This window comes from Lontra canadensis, unplaced genomic scaffold (assembly GCF_010015895.1).
Source record: "Lontra canadensis isolate GAN:19392208 unplaced genomic scaffold, GSC_riverotter_1.0 scaffold39, whole genome shotgun sequence".
In the NCBI taxonomy this organism is placed as follows: Eukaryota; Metazoa; Chordata; class Mammalia; order Carnivora; family Mustelidae; genus Lontra; species Lontra canadensis.
In genome coordinates, this window is record NW_022631033.1 from 13292233 (window position 1) to 13311658 (window position 19426).

At 36.9% G+C, this 19426-nt stretch overlaps 1 protein-coding gene and 1 pseudogene across 5 annotated transcripts in view; one reads left to right on the forward strand and one right to left on the reverse strand.

The window, feature by feature from the left end:
- The window catches only part of TENM3 (teneurin transmembrane protein 3), a 592885-nt gene that overhangs the window by 376618 nt on the left and 196841 nt on the right, over positions 1 to 19426 (forward strand). The window lies entirely within an intron of this gene.
- On the reverse strand, positions 16303 to 17888 carry LOC116874854 (annotated as a pseudogene).

Sequence of the window (19426 nt, forward strand, 5' to 3'; positions counted from 1 at the left end):
GACCCAGCAAGGTTAAATTAGCCAAAGATCAGTCAGCTGGAAGTGGTAGAATCAGGATTCAAACCCATACCAGTGGTGGTTCTAAATTATTTCAAAATTTAGGAAGCAATTGATAGCGTGGCTTCTCTAAGTAGTGATGGGTGTGTTTATCCTGAGTCACATTTCGAGAATGCTGTGTATGCCGTCATTATAGTTTCCTATAAGAACTGACGGACTAACCCAGGATACGGTAATCAGAAATGGCAAGGTTCATTTCGGGGTGGTGGGATGACTGTTAACTAAATGCAAGATTACAAAATCTGTACCATTTTCCGCAGTCAACTCCAAACAAACATGTGCAAAGGACAATGCTTATAGTCAACAATAGATGGTAGCTGTTTATTACTGTCTTACAAGAATAAAGGCACATGCTCTGAAGATAAATCTGAATTATTACAGGGAAGCAGGCTTTGTATTTTGTTTTCTCTGTGTCTTCTTGTCTTTCAAAAATTGAAGAACAGGGAAAATGCCAGTTAACTAAGAACTCTAGGTATTTTGCTTTGTTTTTCATGGTGAGACAGTTTGGTAATATGGTCCAGGTTTTAGACAATATAAATTTCCACTATAAAGTAACTCGATAAGAAACCATCGGTATGAGCATTTTAAGAATGCATATTCCCCCCCTCCTTGTATATAATTAACACACAGGACTGCAAATTTTCAAGCAATGTGAGGTAAATATAAACTCTTGTGGAACAAAAACCAAAGACCATTGGCACAGAGCAATTAGGAATGATACAAACTGTTATAAAACAAAGACTTTGGACCGACTCTGGAGTGGGTGGTAGATTTGCACACTACAGCATATTTTATGAACAGCCACAAGCTAAAGATTAGACTTGAAATGAGAACATTGTCATAAAGACAGTTGCTTACCTATCAGATCAGACATAAGTAGCTGTCCATCTGGAGGAGCATGTACTTAAATGCCAAAGATAGCAATATAGTATTTTGGGGACAACGAATTACTTATTCCAACACCATCTGGTCTACCTTTCATTGGTAGTATCTTCAGAAACTCAGTACCTTTGAATAATTCCAACAATAGAGTTGACCTTGTAACAAAGTCAGCACTGAGAAGCCTACTTATTTGCAGAAGGGTATACTTATTCTCAGTGACCTGTGACTCTTCCTAAATTTAGCCCAACTGGTATCTCAAGAAATAGGTAGAAAAACCAGAAGGTGTTCAAGTTAAGGAGACTCCTTTTAGAGGATTTAAAAGACATTGGAAATAGTTGTCCCTAGGTTTGATAAAGAGGTTCAAATTCACATTCATTGTTGGTAACCTCCTGATTCAGGGTTTTGAGAAACTTTTAGGGCCTCTTTGGGGGGGCCAACAGTGCCATTTACATTAATGATATCTGTTAAGGTCACAGACCTAGGGTGGGCCTGAGGGAATGGGAGGGGAAGTAGTGAGGGGTTCATATTGATCACCTCTGTTCTAGCACATGGCTTTGCTGATTCTGCTTGGGTCAAATAGTATTTAAAAAGCTATTATTTATTGCTCATCTACTATCAATGACTAATTGTGACAGATATTATTTCATTAAGTTTCATTCTCCTGGCACCTCCATAGTAGTAGCTGTGAAACCACGTTTTCTGCGTTAGAAAAATGAGACTCAGAGTTTCAAACCCAAGTTGACGGGATCCCAAAGACATTGCTTAGTTTTTGCATATATGTGTTGTTGAGATTTGTGTAGAAGGACCCACCTGAATAATAAGATTAGGCATGTACTGATGAACTAAACATGGTTTTGATACTAACCACATAAATTCATCAAATCCATTTAAAATATTAATTTTGAAGAAATTTCTATAAAATGTTTTTGTCAAAATCTGTCATTTTCAACTATATTCCTCTAAATAAATATTTCAGGAAGCTTTTTGAGTGGGAAACAAGTCTCTGAATCCCATTTTTGGGAAAGCATCACAATAGTACAACGATGAAGTTCTATAGACGCCGTCATAAGCAACTATTTATGAAAAGAAACAGGGATTTAATAAAAGTGAAAAGAAATATGGAAAATCCCATATATTTGTGTTTTAAACAATAGAGTTGACCTTGTGACAAAGTCAGCATTGAGAAGCCTACTTATTTGCAGACGGGTGTACCTTTTCTCAGTGACCCGTGACTCTTCCTAAATTTAGCCCACTGGTATCTCAAGAGATAGGTAGAAAAACCAGAAGGTGTTCAAGTTAAGGAGACTCCTTTTAGTGGATTTAAAAGACACTGGAAGTAGTTGTTTATTAATGAATGTCATAGGTATTTATGACGTCCAAGCCCTGTGTCCATTGAAATTTCTGAAGACTTTCTCAAGAATCTGAGATGGGTCTTAGAGAAGCAGATACAGGAAAATAGAACACTGAAGCTTTATATTAAAATCCAATTTTAATATAGGGGGGTTGGGAGAGGGTGGTGGGGTTATGGACATTGGGGGGGTGTGCTGTGGTGAGTGCTGTGAAGTGTGTAAACCTGAAGATCACAGACCTGTACCCCGGGGCTAAAAATACATTATATGTTTATAAAAAAATTTAAAAATTAATTTTAAAAAAAGGAAAAAAAAGAATTGGATTTTTTGTATGATTTCATATTTAAAAGAAAGTTTATTTATAGTTTACTTCTAGATAGTCCCAAAAGTTATGATGTTTTATTACGAAGGTAAAATACCCACCTTCATATTTCACACATCATCAAAATGATTGTACTTAAACAGAAATTCTTCTCACATTTCTCATGACTTATTACTACTTATGTTTACACGGCTGAAAACATTTTTTTTTTTTTTTGGTTCAGGAATAAAAATAATTAACTACAATAAAATACCAACAACTAAAATTAATTCTTAAGGGCCTTTAGTTCAAAAGAAAAAAAAAGGCCTTATCTCAAAGTATTTCCCATTTCATTTCAAGCACGGAAAAGTATTTTAACTCACAAAAACTTAGTTCTTGAACATTCTGCCTTCTGCCCTTGTTTCAGTTTATCCAAAGTCCCATAACCTTGACAATTTAGATTTGTTACATGAGGCTGGAAATTTATGTTCTTTCATATGCCTTTTTTAAATCTTTTAAAATGACCAATCATGTCAAATTGTTCCCCATAATGTGTAGATTTCTACTCTCATCAGAATTGCAATTTACCACCGCTTTATTATTTATTATTTATCTTTCACTTTCTTCCAGAAAGGATACTCATAAGAAGGGTTTAACTTACAGATTGTTTTCATTTGGTATGCATTACTTCATGCATTTATTTATTGCCATCTCTACTAAATTGTATTTTTGAAACTTTTGCTTCATTAATTCTTTGCTTTAGAAATGAAGGAAGCATCTTTAAGCAAAATAATTTTTCTGAGCTACCATAGAAAGAATATTTAAAATGTTAAAGCATTTCATTGAGCCATTCATAGGTGCTATCTATCATATTTTTTTGAAGATTTTATTTATTCTAGAGATAGAGCGGAATGAGCGGGACAAGCAGACTCCACGCTGAGCACAAAGCCTGATGTGGGTGGGGCTTGATCCCAGGACCCCAAGACCATGACGGGAGCTGAAACCATGAGTCAGACACCCAACTGACTGAGCCACCCAGGCACCCTTCTATTGTACATTTTAACTCAAATGAAACACAGAGTAAAATATAGTATCTTTGTCTTCTTGATCATAATTTCAGATGATACATGTAGATAAAGTTTTAATTTTAACTGACAATTAAGTGAATATTTAACTGACAAACAATCTAAATTTGGTTACATTTTGTTCCTCTCTTTCTCTTCCCCTGTCCTGCCACTGGCCCTCAAACCCTCCCTCCTCCCCACCAGATTGGGTAGTAAGAAGGTAAACTTTGCAATAAAACTTATTTCAAAAAGGAGAATCTTTACAATGCAATTGCAGATGGTAAAAAAGTTTATTCTGCTCATAGATGTCGAGCATATGTTTCCTTTTTTAAAAATAACTTTACAGATAGACCTGAAATCTGGCTATCTTTATAGGTTATCTCTCCAACTTCTGCTAAATTTCAAGCTAACATGAACTTTATAATATTTGGTTTTAAACTGCAATTTTTACCTTATAAACAAAGGATAAGAAAAAGTTCTTATTATTGAGGAAGCAATTAACAGATTTATGTTTAAAATTGGTCAGCATAGAAATGGAGTAAAACTGTATACACACGTAAAACTAGGGAAATCTGACTAAGTGGATTGTATCAATGTCAATATCTGGTGTAAGTTTTACAAGATGTTACCATTGGGTGAAATCAAGCAGAGTGTACACATACCTCTCTGTACTATTTTCTTTTTTTTTTTCAATGATTTTATTTATTTACTTGAGAGAAAAAAAGAGCGCATGTGTGCACAAAACCGGGGGTGGGGGGGTAGGGAGCAGAAGGAGAGGGAGGGCTCAACCCAGAGACCCTGGGATCATGACATGAGCTGAAGGCAGACACCAAACTGACTGAGCCACCCAGGCTCCCCTCCATGTATTATTTCTTAAAACTGCATATGCATCTACAACTGTCTCAAAATTTCAGTAAAAAAAAAAAGTGGTTAGTAATTTTCAAGAGCCAGATGGTGACTACGTTAGCCTTTTTATGGGGGCATGAGGGGGCAACTGCTCAAATTCATTACAGTGTGAAAAGCAGTCAAACGTAAACAAGTGGGTGTGACGGTGTTCTTTTGAAACTTTATTTAGAAAAGGCAGACTTGCAGTTTGCAGCCCTCTGCTTCAAAAAAAGACAGGAGCTTTTAATATTCTATATGCTACTCCTTTCCAAAAAAAATGGTAACAAAAGTAAATCATATATTTATAATGCTTTCATTTGCAGTGTATCTCTGTCTTCATGATTTCCTTAATTTGCATAAATATTTATACATACAGTAGACATACACACATTTATTTTAAATATTCTATAAAGCACTTCTTGAGTACCATGTTTTTGCATTTGGGGAAGTCAAAATGAGTTAAAGTTGTTTGACTTAGGAAAAAAAAAAAGTTGTTTGACCTAGAAAAGTAAGAAATCCTTTTTAGGCAGAGCAACTGTGTTAAAGGACGTTCTAACATGGAATTTCTATCCTAAAATTCTCATCTGGAAATGTAGTAATCAGTTCAGGAGTAAGAGTCGAAGGTGAAAAATAGCCACTTTCTGTGCTTCCCTTTCTTTTTATCCATTATGTCCAAGGATTGAACATCTTCTGCAAGAGTTCAGGTTCAGTTCAATTACTTTCATTTCCAGGGTTTGATAAAGCATTACCACAAGTGGAGTCTAACTTCAAGTAAGAGTGCACTCAGGCTTATGTTTCAGACAATTTCAAAGAAGATCCACTCTACAGGATTTCAGTATTTATTTCGTAGACTTTTTTGTTAACTTTTTCTTTCCCTCCACCCTGCCACGTCATGAGTATCGTTTTCAAAAATCACCTTCAGTTTCCACTGATTCCGGTTGCTTTCTTCCCATATGATTCTTTTTCCTTCTGCCTCCTCGTCTCCTTTTAATGCAAGTCGCTTGTGTGGAACAGCACCTTGAAGGTGGAATATGAAAGAGAAGAATATGCTTTACAGAGACGTGGATATTAAGTTTTCCTCCACACTGTGGAGAGTTATAAAGACTTTGAAATTTCAAAGAAGATGGAATATAAACACTTCGAGGCACTGGCGAGAAAAAAATGTTAATGCCCACAATTTAGCAGAAATATAAAGCTGTTCTGGATAGATTTCCAGGATGATTAGAGTGGTGAGAGCCAACTAGGGTTAACATGATGAGATTGTGTGATTTTAAGTGATTTTAAAAGGTGAAAGACATTTCTGAGAGGGTTTTGAAAATTCCATGCACAGCCCTCTTTTTAAAAAAAAATATTTATTTATTTGATAGAGATCACAAGTAGGCAGAGAGGCAGGCAAAGAGAGGGGGGAAAGCAGGCTCCCCGCTGAGCAGGGAGCCCGACGCGGGGCTCAATCCCAGGACCCTGAGATCATGACCTGAGCTGAAGGCAGAGGCTTAGCCCACTGAGCCACCCAGGCGCCCCACAGCCCTCTTTTTTATCCTACCCTTCATTTAATCTGTTGCTAAGGTAATCAGTTTACTCTTCTCTTCATTATCTCCTGAATGTGGGCCTACATCTTTATCCCCATTGAGGGCTTTGGTTTAGCTACTCTGTGCAATACTGCAAATATCTGCTCCCCGTCCTCGCTGAGCACTCATGCACACGCACACACAACACACACACAAACTCACTTACTCGCTCATTCCCACGCTGCTACCAGAATGACATAACATGCACATAAACATTTGCTTAAAACCATTCAGCAGCTCTCTGTTGCTCGTACAGTACGTGTGTGAATTCTATACCCAAAACACAAGCCAAAGCAAGTCAAAATCTTTTTCCTTCCAGCATTTCCAATGTCATTTACTAAGTCGTTTGCCCTTCCCCTGCGCCATCCCAGCATCCGCCCACGCCCTTTATGGGTCAGTCAGTCTGAACTATGGCTTGATGGTGCCCCGTGCCATCTTCTTGCTTTTGCTTCTTTCCCAGCTGCCCTGAAGCCTTCTCTACCCAAAATACGCATTCCTCGGGACAACTCATGCATTATTTTAATCAGGAAAGCCTTGTGTGAAATCTTTCAGAATTGAACATATTTCATCTCTTGGATTATTTGCCAGATAATATTTGATCTCTTTGTATGTTTATACCCAAGAGTGAGAGGACAATATGGTATAATAGAAAAAAACATTTGAAATCAGATGCAGTGGGAGTGCTGGAAGGGCAGGAAAGAATCTGTTTAACTCAACATTGAATTGCTAGCACTTGGCAGGTACGTGAAATACTGTAGGTATCCATTGTATATGTCTTGTATGAATTATTGAATTAATGAATGAAAATCAATCAGTAAAGGAGATAATTTGTGTCTTACTCATTGGGATTAGCTGGAATATCAGCCCGGGAGGCATTTCTAAAGATATTGAGGATTTAAAAGGAAGACCCCTTTCTGTGGTATTTCTGTAGTGAAGGGATGAATTTCTAAAATACATTTCTAACCATTCAGTAGGTTCCTAGGAAACTGTGACAGCTCATTTCAGAAATAGCAGTGGAGTCCTCATCAAATTGGTCAACTACCTTAACAGCATAATTAATGAATCTGGAAGAAAAAAATACTATAGGGGCGCCTGGGTGGCTAAGTGGGTTAAGACCTTCAGCTTGGGTCGTGATCTCAGGGTCCTGGGATCGAGCCCCGCATCGGGCTCTCTGCTCAGGGGGGAACCTACTTTTCCCTCTCTCTCTGCCTGCCTCTCTGCCTACTTGTGATCTCTCTCTGTCAAATAAATAAATAAAATAAAAAAATATGTACTACATAAGTTAGGAGAATATGTTCCGTTTTAAACTCTAACAGCTATGATTATCATGCACATAAGTAACACAATTCTTTTTTTCCAGTTTTGGCTATCCTTACCATTCCTCAAATACACAGCAACCTATAAGGTATCTTAACAAATTATCCTAATACAGAAACATTTCGAAACCATTATCAACATGGCTGAAACCTAATTTCTTTTAAACTGATACATCCTTCATGCTGTGGCCGGTGCCCAGTAAATATGTGTGGAGTGAGTAAATGAACCATTACCAAATGAGTCTATTCAGCTCCCACAATTAAAAAGATAGTCATCACTTTACAGCCAGATACTGTCCCAAGATCCCTGGACCCTCGACAGGCACCCAGGTTAATCTTCCTTCCACTTCTTTTCTCATAATAAATCCCTTGCAGCGGGCCTCTGCATAGCATTACCACGTCAAATAAAAATTCTCCTGCTTGGATTTTAAAGTCATCAGCTGGTCTCACTGTTGGTCTACCCAGAACTCTCTCTTCATTTGCCTTCCAAACCAGTATCATTGCTCACCTCTTGGTCGTATGGCCCCACTGATTTACCTATATCTTAGCTTCTCCTTTTGGTTTATCGAAGGTGTCGCCTACGCTTAAAGCCTTCCAAACTAAGCCCAGCACAAAGCAAAGGTTTCCTGAATTGCTTTCCTCATATAGTTTGAATTTTTTAAATTATTTTTTTGCGCTTGCCTGAGATGTATGGTCTAGCTGCTCCAAGTACATAAGTCCTGTCTCCCAAAGAGCGTAAGCTCCATTAGACCAATCAACCTGTCTTCTCCTTCGGTATTCCACAGGACTTAAACATTATTGGGGAAATAAAATTTGAACTTGTGGTTTGGCAGCAGTGGACCGTTGCTGATTCAAGAAGGATACATTTATGAAAACAAAGTTGTCTGTTGTACGCAGGATAGACTGGTGTGGAGGGAGTCAACAGACAAAGATGTCAACGTACAATTTTTTACAGGGTTTATACTGAGTCAGCAGACAGGGGTTTTTATTTAATAAATGAGGGGTAGAGAGGGAAAGATGATAGGGGTCCGGATAAGTGAGGCAATGGGCATCCAGTGGAGGGTACATAATCAAGATACATTTTTATAATCAGCTAACAACAGATTTGTTGATGCTTGAATACAGAGGATCAAAGAGGGTAATAAGTAAAAAATGTCACCAAACTTTCGAGTACAAAGTAATGATTTCAGTGGAAAAGCGAAAATGGTTGAGAAAGGGACGATGGGTTGGGCAGGGGTATGGAAGGAGTGGGATGACTTTAGTTTGGGCAGATTGGCAATTGCAGAAGACAAAATATGAGTCCTTTAAGGCATGTTAAGGTATGAATGATGATATTATGTTGGCTACAGTGGATTTTTAAAATCATGTCCACAGATTTGAAAATTTCTCCCCCCCCCATATAGATGTGCTATCTACATTAGTCTTCAGGGATCATACTTTACAGTGATTTTTTTTTTTAATCACATTGGTTTATTCTGAAGCAAAGTTGTTAAGGTAGTCTGGTATAGAGAAAGTTAATTGAAACACTCATACTAGTATAATTTTGTTGTAATTCTCATTTCAAATTTAATGGATCAGTGCTTGTTAGAAAAGAGGAGACACACTAGGAACTAATTTACCTGTGAGAAGGCAGAGGAGCAGAGGCTGAAATTCTAGTTCTTTGAAGAAAATTACAGGATGGGGTTTGTTTTTGCTATTTGCTGTTTTTCTCCCTTTGAATAGGATATAACTATGCTTGAGGACCATTAGAGGACAGAAATCAAATCTTAATCAGTCTTGATGATTTTTTTTTTCTGTTTAAAAGAAAAGTTCAAATTCACTTTAAAGCCTAGGGAGTTTAATTAAAGTAAGTAGAGACAAAAGTACTCTATTGAGAGCTGTCATTTCTCTTAGTATGACACTATTAATAATGTAGCGTAATGCTATTTTGGAAATTTGGTTCTTTCCTTGTCTTTTGTCTTGTTCTGACTCTTTTCTGTATTCTAAATGAAAGGGAATAAAGCACTTAAAGGAAGGTACTCAACTAAATTCACCGTCTCCTCCTGTACCACATTATCTCTGACCTCAGCTGTAATTCTTTGAAGAAATAACCCTTGCAAACACTGATTTTTTTTTTTTTTTTTTTACTTTCCCTTCCTCTTTTGTTTGTGAGCCTCTTTTACCAACAACATTTATAGGGTTCTTCACAAAGAATTTTTCCCCCCAATTAGGATGAAAACGAGATAATTATGTGACCGTTTCATTGTGAGCGTAACTTCCCTGTTTGACAGCTCCATTAGCTCAACCCCGTTCTAAATGTTCGTATTTCTGACTTGCCTTGAAATCAGAAAGTGTTTTCATTATGCTAGGGCTTTGTGAGCTCCAGGCAGGAATGAAGGCATGGCAGACATCACAGCCTCTTCTGGGAACTTACCTGCCTCACGACTTTGCGACAGGGCAAGATGTTTACTGCTTCAACCTGATGGCTTCGCTTTGATTGCTAATTACGTGTGGCACGGTTTTGAATCTAAAGAGTGTTTTGGGGGTCACTTTTCATTTTGGGGTGCATGGTGATGTGTTACCTGTAACTTGGATTTCACGATCTCTGTTGTTTGAAAGTTAATTAGTATTCTTTGTTCGACTACCTTCTCATTTGCGTATGTGTTTCAGTGTGTCCGCCTTTGTCACTTGATTTTGGTGAATATCTTTTGATCATATGATCATTTTAAGGTGTGCTACATCTAATTGCTTTGGCTTGCAGAAAGCCGATCATTAAATATAAATTGTGCTTTTACTCTATTCTCATACTCTGTTTTTATAATGTATGTAAGGTAAAACCATTAGAATTACTCAGTATTTTAACATGATAGTTTAAAAGGTAAGAAATTATAAGGGAATTAGATATTATGTTGTTTTGAGTGTAATCTATGAAATTGACCCTCGTTTGATGTCCTCACTACAATATAAACCGTGGCAGTATATAATGAAGGCAAGGAGTTAAGGAGTTAACAGTTCTTTATAAACCAGAAGGCCATTAACTTTTACTAACGCTGTCTCAAATATTTGTCTGTAAATTGTGGTGATAATCAAAGATGAGCCTATGGGATTGTGCTTTGTAGTACTGTTTGATAACTCTGGTAATCCCTTAAGCACATTAGGAAAAATATTTTATGCTTACATTAGCAACTATTGTGAGTTTGTAAAATAACCTCGCAACCCCAAGATGTATTATAAGGACAAGAAGAAAAGCAATTATATCTCAGATTTTGTGATGCGATTGTTTTTTGAATAATTACTTTTAGAAAAAATTTTTTTTAACTTAATAAATTTTTGTTTCTCACTGTCAGAAAGAAATGAATTGGCTTCAGAAAAATTAAAAAATGAGACAGAATGCTGTCTACATCTAAAAGATGTTGGACTCTTTATGAAACTGGAAAATAACATCGAATTTTTTTTTATCTGCATTCCCCATTTAAAAGGCTGTGCAGTTTCCCTGTATTAAAACAAGGCTTTTGCTATCACTGCTGGAATGTGGTCTCCAGCTCTGCCTTAACTAGATGGCACTCCGACCCCGGACTCAAAATAAAGCAAGTATTTCTTCATTTAAAGTTGAATTTCTAAAAAGTTGAAATAAAATAAAACTGAATTTCTACAGTACTTTCTTTTAATGGCAGTAAAATTGATATGTAACAATATGTAAGTTTCAGGGGTTCAACATTCCAATTCAATAGCTGTCTGCCCTACAAAGTGGTCAACATTTAAAAGCCAGTTATCCTTCTCTACTGTAGAGTTGATCCCCTTCATCCATTTCACTTATCCTTTTCCTTCTTCCCCACCTGTAACCCCAATTTCTTCTCTATATCTACAGGGTTTTGTTTTGTTTGTTCATTTTGGGTTTTTTTGGATCTCACATATAAGTGAAATCATACTGTATTTTTCTTTCTTTTTTTTATAAAAGATTTTATTTATTTATTTGACAGAGATCACAAGTAGGCAGAGAGGCAGGCAGAGGGGGGGGGAAGCAGGCTCCCCGCTGAGCAGAGAGTCTAATATGGGGCTCGATCCCAGGACCCTGGGATCATGACCTGAGCTGAAGGCAAAGGCTTTAACCCACTGAGCCACCCAGGTGCCCCTGTATTTTTCTTTCTCCATCTGACTTACTTCACTTAGCGAAATACCTTTAGGGTCCATCGATGTTGTTGTAAATGGCAAGAGTTTGTTCTTTTTTATGGCTGAGTAATATTCCATTCCACCTCTCTCTCTCTCTCTCTCTCTCTCTCTCTCTCCCTCTCCATCAGACTTACTTCACTTAGCAAAATACCTTCAAGTTCCATCGATGTTGTTGTAAATGGCAAGAGTTTGTTCTTTTTTATCTCTCTTTCTCACTCTCTCTCTCTCTCTCACACACACACACACACACACCACATCTTCCTTATTCATTCATATACTGATGGACATTTAGGTTGTTTCTAGTTCTTGGGTACTGTAAATAATGTAGTGAACATAGGGGTGCATATATCTTTTTGAATCAGCATTTTCATATTCTTCATATAAATACTGAAAAGTTAAATTGCTGGATGACATTGTAGTTCTTTTCATGATTTTTTGAGGAAACTTCATACTGTTTTCCACAGTGTCTGTACCAATTTACATTGCTACCAGCAGTGTACAAGTGTTCCTATTCTCTAGATCCTTGCTAACACTCGAGTATGGATTCTTTGGAAAAATGTTTATTTCCTACCATTTTTTAAACAGGTTGTTTTGTTGTTATTCAGTGGTATGAATTTTGTGTGTATTTTGGAAATTAATATCTTGTCAGATACATGATTTGCAAAAATCTCTCATTCAGCAGGCTGCCTTTTCATTTTGATGATGGTCTCTTTCACTGTGCAAAAGCTTTTTAGTTTGATGTAATCCCATTTATTTATTTATTTATTTATTTATTTATTTTAAAAGATTTTATTTATTTATTTGACAGATAGAGATCACAAGTAGGCTGAGAGGCAGGCAGAGAGGAGGAAGCAGGCTCCCTGCCGAGCAGAGGGGCCAGATCCCAGAACCCTGAGATCATGACCTGAGCCGAAGGCAGAGCCTTAACCCACTGAGCCACCCAGGTGCCCCCCATTTATTTATTTTTGTTTTCGTTTCCCTTGCCTTTGGAGTCAGAGCCACAAAATATTGCTAAGACCGATGTTGAGTGTTTTCCTTTAGGAATTCTTTGGTTTCGGGTCTTACAAGTCTTTAATCGATTTGAATTAATTTTTGTGTGTGGTGTAAGATAGTGGTCTATTTTCATTCTTTTGCATGTGGCTGTCCAGTTTTTTCACCACCATTATTGAAGAGCCTGTCCTATCTCCATTGTACATTCTTGGCTCCTCTGTCATAAATTGTCGATATATTTGTGAGTTTAATTTAGTTCCGTTCCACAGATCTGTCTGTTTTTATACAAATACCATACTGTTTTGACTCATGGTATAGTTTAAAATCAGGGAACATAATGCCTCCAGTTCTGTTAGTCTCTCTCAAGATTGCTTTGGCTTTTCAGGATCTTTGATGGTTCCATAAAAATTTTAGAATTACTTGTTCTAGTTCTGTGAGAAATGCCATTAGAGTTTGATGGGAATTGCTTTGAATCTGTAGATTGCTTTGGATGTGATGGACATTTTAACAATATGAATTCTTCTAATCATGAGCATAGAATATCTTTTCATTTATTTATGTCTTCAGTTTCCTTCATCAGTGTTTTTTTAGTGTTCAGTGTACAGGTCTTTCACCTATTAGTTATATAAATGCTACAGATTACTATATGTTGATTTTGAGTCCTGCTACTTTACTGAATTTACTTATTGTAACTTTTTTTTTTTTTTGGTGGAGTCTTAAAGATTTTCCATATATAGTATCATGCTGTTTGCAAATAATGAGAGTTTTACTAATTCCTTTCCAATTTGGATACCATTTTCTTTCTTTTTCTTGCCTAATTATTGTGGCTAGGAGTTCCAATACTTTGTTGTTGAATAAAAATGATGAGAGTGGGCGTCCTTATCTTGCTTCTGATCTTGGAGAGCTTTCTGGTTTTTACCATTAAGTATGATGTTGAGTAGTATGAATAACTTTGGGTTTGTCATATGTAGCCTTTATTATATTGAAGTATATTCCCTCTGTTGGTTGAGTTTTTATCATAAATGGATATTGAATTTCATCGAGACTTTCTGTGTCTACTGAGGTGATCATATGGTTTTTATTATTTGTTTCATTGATGGGCTATATCACATTAATTGACTTACAAATAGGATGTTGAACCAACCCTCATTCCTAGAATAAATTCCACTTAATCATGGCACACACTCCTTTAATGTATTATTGAAAGAAGTTTCCTAATATTTTGTTGAGAATTTTTATGTGTTTGTCAGTGATATTGGCCTGTCATTTTCTTTTTTGGTGGGGTCCTTATCTGGTTTTGGAATCAGGGAGATGCTGGTTTCATAAAGTGAATTTAGAAGTGTTCCCTCTTTTTTAATATTTTGGAAAAGTTTAGAAGGATAGGTATTAAATCTTCTTTGAATGTTTGGTAAAATTTACTGGTGAAGCCATATGGTCCTGGACCTTTTGTTTGTCAGGAGGTTCTTGATTCCTAATTTAATCTCTTTACTAGTAATCAGTCTCTTCAGATTTTCCGTTTCTACATGACTCAGTCTTAGAAGATTGTATGTTTTTAGAAATGTATTCATTTCTCCTAGGTTGTCCGATTTGTTGACGTCTAATTATTTGTAGTATTCTCAAATGATCATTTCTTTTTCTGTGGTGTCAGTTGTAACTTCTCTTTCATTTCTGACTTTATTAGAACACTCTCTCTTTTTTTCTTGGTCTAAAGGTTTGTCAGTTTTGTTTATCTTTTCAAGGAACCAGGTCTTAGTTTCATTGATCTTTGTTATGTCCTTTTTTCTGTTGACTAGGGTCTTTGTTTGTTCTTTCCTAGCTCTTTTATGTGTAAAGTTAAATTGAGATTTTTCTTGTTTGTTTTTGTTTTGTTTTGTTTTGAGGTAAGCCTGTATTACTTTGATCTTTCCTCTTAGAATCATTTTTGGTGCATCCCCAGATTTTGCTAAGTTGTATATGTTTGTTATGTCTCTAGGTATTTGTTTATTTCTTATTTGATTTATTCATTTACTCATTGGTTATCCGATTTTTACATTTTTGTGATTTTTCCAGCTTCTTGTAATTGATTTCTAGGGTTATACCATTGTGGTTAAAGAAGAAGCTTGATAGGATTTCAGTCTTCTTGAATTTATTGAGCCTTGGTTTGTGGCCTAACATGATCTATCCTGGAGAATATTCCATATGCACTGAGAACAATGTGAATTCTGCAGTTTGGGGATGGAACGTGTATATATCTGAGAAGTACATCTGGTCTAATGTATTGTTTAAGGCCAATGTTTCCTTAGTCAGCAGTACTGTCTTAAAGCTAACATTTCATCTTCATTTTCTTTTTGACAACATGTCTACATCAAAACTGACAAAAATAATTATCCCTGTATAAATTAGTACAGAAAGCTTCAGAGTCTTTTTCCCTGACCATTGCCAGAGTTCTGAATTTCTCAGAACTTTCTTTTCTTGCTTATGAAATAGAAATAATACCAACAGCTTATTGTGGCTCCGAGAGTAAATAAAATAATGTATGTGAGTATATAGCCAAATGAATTTCATAAACTTTAATGAGTATAAAATTTCTTCTGTAGATTTCTCCCTCCCACTGTGGCCCCCACTTTTGCATTTTGGTCTATAAAGTTACATTAAGCCTAGATTTTTAAAACTCCCTTTTAGATTTATAAACCCTTTTAGATTTATAACTTCTTTGTGAAATTACTGGGTAAAGCAATTTAGTTACGGTTAGCAAAAAAAAAAAAATAAAGTAGAGAAACATATGTAGTTCCTTTTTCTTTGTTTTTCCTTGTTTCTTTTTTGTAGTGAAGAACATTTTCTTTTAGGCACACAGTTTTGTGAATATCAGGGGTTAAAGGAATTGTTATAGACGGGATATGGATGTGTTGGAATGCTTTAGAAAATCGATTCTCGCTAATGGAGAGAACGTTTTTAAAGTGAACTATTGCCATTCCTTCAGTGAACCACATACAGCAGAAAAAATTCAAGTAAACATTGAAGGAGAGGCAAGCTCTTCCTTATAGAATTAATGAGAATTGCAGTGATCTGCCGTGGGGAATTAGAATTCTAAAAACCTCTTCCATGTGCGTTATTCCCTAATGTCTAGAACCAGATAAGTAGACTCTAATTTTAAATGTGCAATTATCCAAACAAGATAAATGTGCAGGGCAACGCTGGATAAGACTGTCGATCTTCATGTTAATATTTTTATTCTCCTTTATAACAGACATATAGTTGGCAAAAGCCACATGTCTGTGAGATCCCTGAAGACCACAACTAACTCAGGAGAAAGGTAGCCAGCTTTATCTTACATCAAAGACAGAGATATAGCCCGAGGGAGACACATCCCAGAATAAGCCCTTTATAATGTCTTTTATAATGTCTTTGGTCAGTTGTTTTATCTTTAGGAGATTGTTTTGTTTTGTTGTTGGAGGAATACTAATAACAAGTTAGATCACATGTGCTTATCTAACGCGCATTTTTTAGATCGGGGAAGCTACAGGCAAGCATCCTGCTTCTTGGTAAAAATGGCCTGCTTTCTGTATGTACACTGCAGTGCAATTTTTAAAATGTTGTGATTATAATTCCAGAACACAAGAATGTGAATAGGTGCCAGTGTTTTCTCCTTTGTATGGGAAATGCCTTTGAAAATCATTTGAAGCTTGGACAAAAATTCCATAGCTCTGTTCTTAAGAGCACTGTGTAAAGTCTTCATGAGTCAGATACAGGGAAAGCTTCAGTTCAGCCTTCTAGAGAACTCATTGTAGCTTGCTCGGTCTCATCAACCAGGAGAGTGTTGGCGGCCATCACGGTGCAGGAATGAAGGAGAGGCTTCTTCCCACAGTGGTTACGCCATATGCCAACGTCTACGGCTGCCATTGGCACACCTCTGTTTAAGTGCGCACCCCCAACAAGTTGACCTGATTCTGAATGTTCTGCTTTCACTTTAATTTCAGTTAGTATTTCTGGAAAGTCAAGACCAGAGCGCTGAGCAAGAACCTTGGGAACAATGAGCAATGCATTGGCGAATGCTTGAACTCCAAGTTGGGCCCTGCCCTTGACTTATAATCGGGGCTTCTCCTGTTGCCAGCTTCGCTGCCGCAAAACCTGGAACAGCCCAGACATCAGCCATAGCATTTTTAACAGCCCTCCAGCCATCTCTTACTGCATCCTTGATTTGACTGAGGATGTGCTTACTTGGTCCTTTGACCAGTCATGTGAGAGAGCGGGGATTGTTACATTTCTTATTGAAGGTCAACTTTTCCCAATATATAGTCAAAGATGAAACCTGCACGTCCCAAACAATCAGGATTTATGTCATCAAAAGAATTTAGGGCTACCCCACCACAAGCAAGAGTCAGCCTTTCTATACTTCTCTTTTTAGCTCTGCACAGAGCTGTTATACCTTTTTTTTTTTTTTTTTGCAAGAGCATCTAAGGAAAAGGGTCAGTTCCCTTTTCATTAAATAACAGATCTTTGAATCACCACAGACTTTCTTTTTTCAGTTCTGTCATGTTTTTAATTGTATCCTCAATGAATTTTCTTTCAGCTTTTACTAAATTCTCTCTTCTGAATCCTTGTTTTAAAAAAGCCAGAATCTGCTTCTTCTTCTTCTTCTTTTTTTTTTTTTTTCATATTCTGAGAACACATTGCATGTATGAGGACGTAAGAATCTTCTACTCTTTTATTCGCATCGGGACACCATGTCCTTAGTTCCAAAACAAGATCTCTGAGTAAGCTTGTATTCATTTCAGATTTGTATTTCATGTGTATAATCTCAGCCATAGAAAGGTCAATAGGTTCATCTTGTTTTGTAACAGCCAAAATGGAGGCCGCCACAACCTCTGTTAGGACTTCAGTACGTTCGTATAGAGAGAGATTCTGGCCAAGACACCCGTTAAGTGCTGTCCTTGTCTATCTAACTTTGACTTCTTCTAAAAGCTGAGGTACCTGTACCTTTGCAGACTCAAATCTGCATGTTGTTCTAGAATGAAGACCTTCAGAAATGTAGACATCCACCTGTTTGATCAGCTTTCCAGTGATTAGAATGTTGGAAATGGTACAGTCGCCACTCATGTCATCCAGGGCTGTTGTTACATGGGCTATTAAGGAGGCTGTTGGATGGCCAATTTGCGTTTTAGGAAGCAGCATGTTGTCATGTTTAGTAAGCTTGATGTCTCTAGAAACGGGCATTTTGCTGGCACCGTTAGGCCCCAAGTTGGTTCTCGGAGTGTCCCGCATCCCCTGGGCTGTGCTGATGTTAACTGCGTGTGGTGCCTGGGCTCATTCACCTTGGCCTTGGAGTTCTGAGTCTTCGCAGCCACCATAGCTGACACAGCAGAGGAAGAGGAATGGACCAGGCCTGCAGAATGCCTAAAACCTTGAGTAGATTTATATTTCATAAAATACAAAGTGATAAAGCATAACAGCATTTGATACTTGAAGTCAGCAACCAAAGCTTTAAACTGTATGTATGTGCACACACACACACATGCATACACACATGCACACACACACGCACACGTGCAGACACAAACACATACACACATGTAAAATGCTCTAGAATTGTAGAATTTTTTTTTAACTGGGAAAAGGTATTAGAAATCATGATCTATCCCTTAACTTTATAAAGTTAACCAAGGCTGAAAGAATAGAATATGTTAAAGGTGGATGCAAGGAGTGTACATATGTTGATATATATTTATCAAATATAAGAATTTCTTTTTTACAGTTTTATCCTTCTAGTTTATATATAAAGAAGATTATATTTATGACACTGGGTCTTTAATAAATGAAAGTGAATTCTATATGGTAGGACTGAGTTTTAGAAACTTTGAAATTCATGTCAGGATGCTAATTTCTGTTAAAATAAATTAGTAATTATATATAAAAAATAAAATTCATACTTTTGCAACACAAACCCAGTTAGCCTTCAATAGTTAATATATATTACGTCCACATGCTACGTATTTTCCTTACCAGGCAGATAAGGCACGTGCTCACAAATGAAGGTTTTTGTGAGTGCTGTGTATTTGGCACCTATTTTGCTAATATTAGAAGAAGTGATTTAGTAAAATATTTGGGAAAAAGCAAACATATTCAAGATTGTGCAAATGGAAGCACAACAGATTCAGGTAGGAGAATTTTTTATTGATAAGTAAATTCTAATAATACAGATTTCACCTCTGTTTTAAGAATCTTCATGATTTTCAACAGAACTGCCTATGTATTGGAAACCCGAAGCAGTCTTTCCGAAACCTGAAAAAGATTTGTGAAAACAGCCTACAATAAAAATCACGCACGCTTCATAAAACACTACTTGATACATATCACTTGCACCATTAGGAACTAAACGACAAAGGATGTAATTTCAGTTCTGGCATGCAATATTAATCGAAAGCCTTTAAAACATCTTGCTGATGGGAACTATGACAACGTGACATTGAGGAATTAGGAGCTAAAGACATTTATCTTAATCAGATTTTCAAAGTAAATGCCATAAAACACAAAGTTGTTTCATTCATTTCTACATTTGCACATGTGTCGGTGGGAGCATCATTTTCTTGTGTGTTGCTTTAAATGCAAAGAGTACGAACTCAGTACCTGAGAGTATGGGTTCATCGCCCAGGACCGAAGCGCGTTTTAGCCCCTCTGCACACACATGGAATTATTTCGGTACTAATGTACATTCGTTTCATCTTTTATGCTAGTGATACATTATCCTCAGCAAACACTCTAAATAATATTGGCAGATACTTTTAAAAACATTTAGGGGGGGCCCTGGGTGGCCTAGGCATTAAGGCGTCTGTCTTTGGCTCGGGTCATGATCCCAGGGCGGGAGGATCAAGCCCCTTGTGAGGCTCCC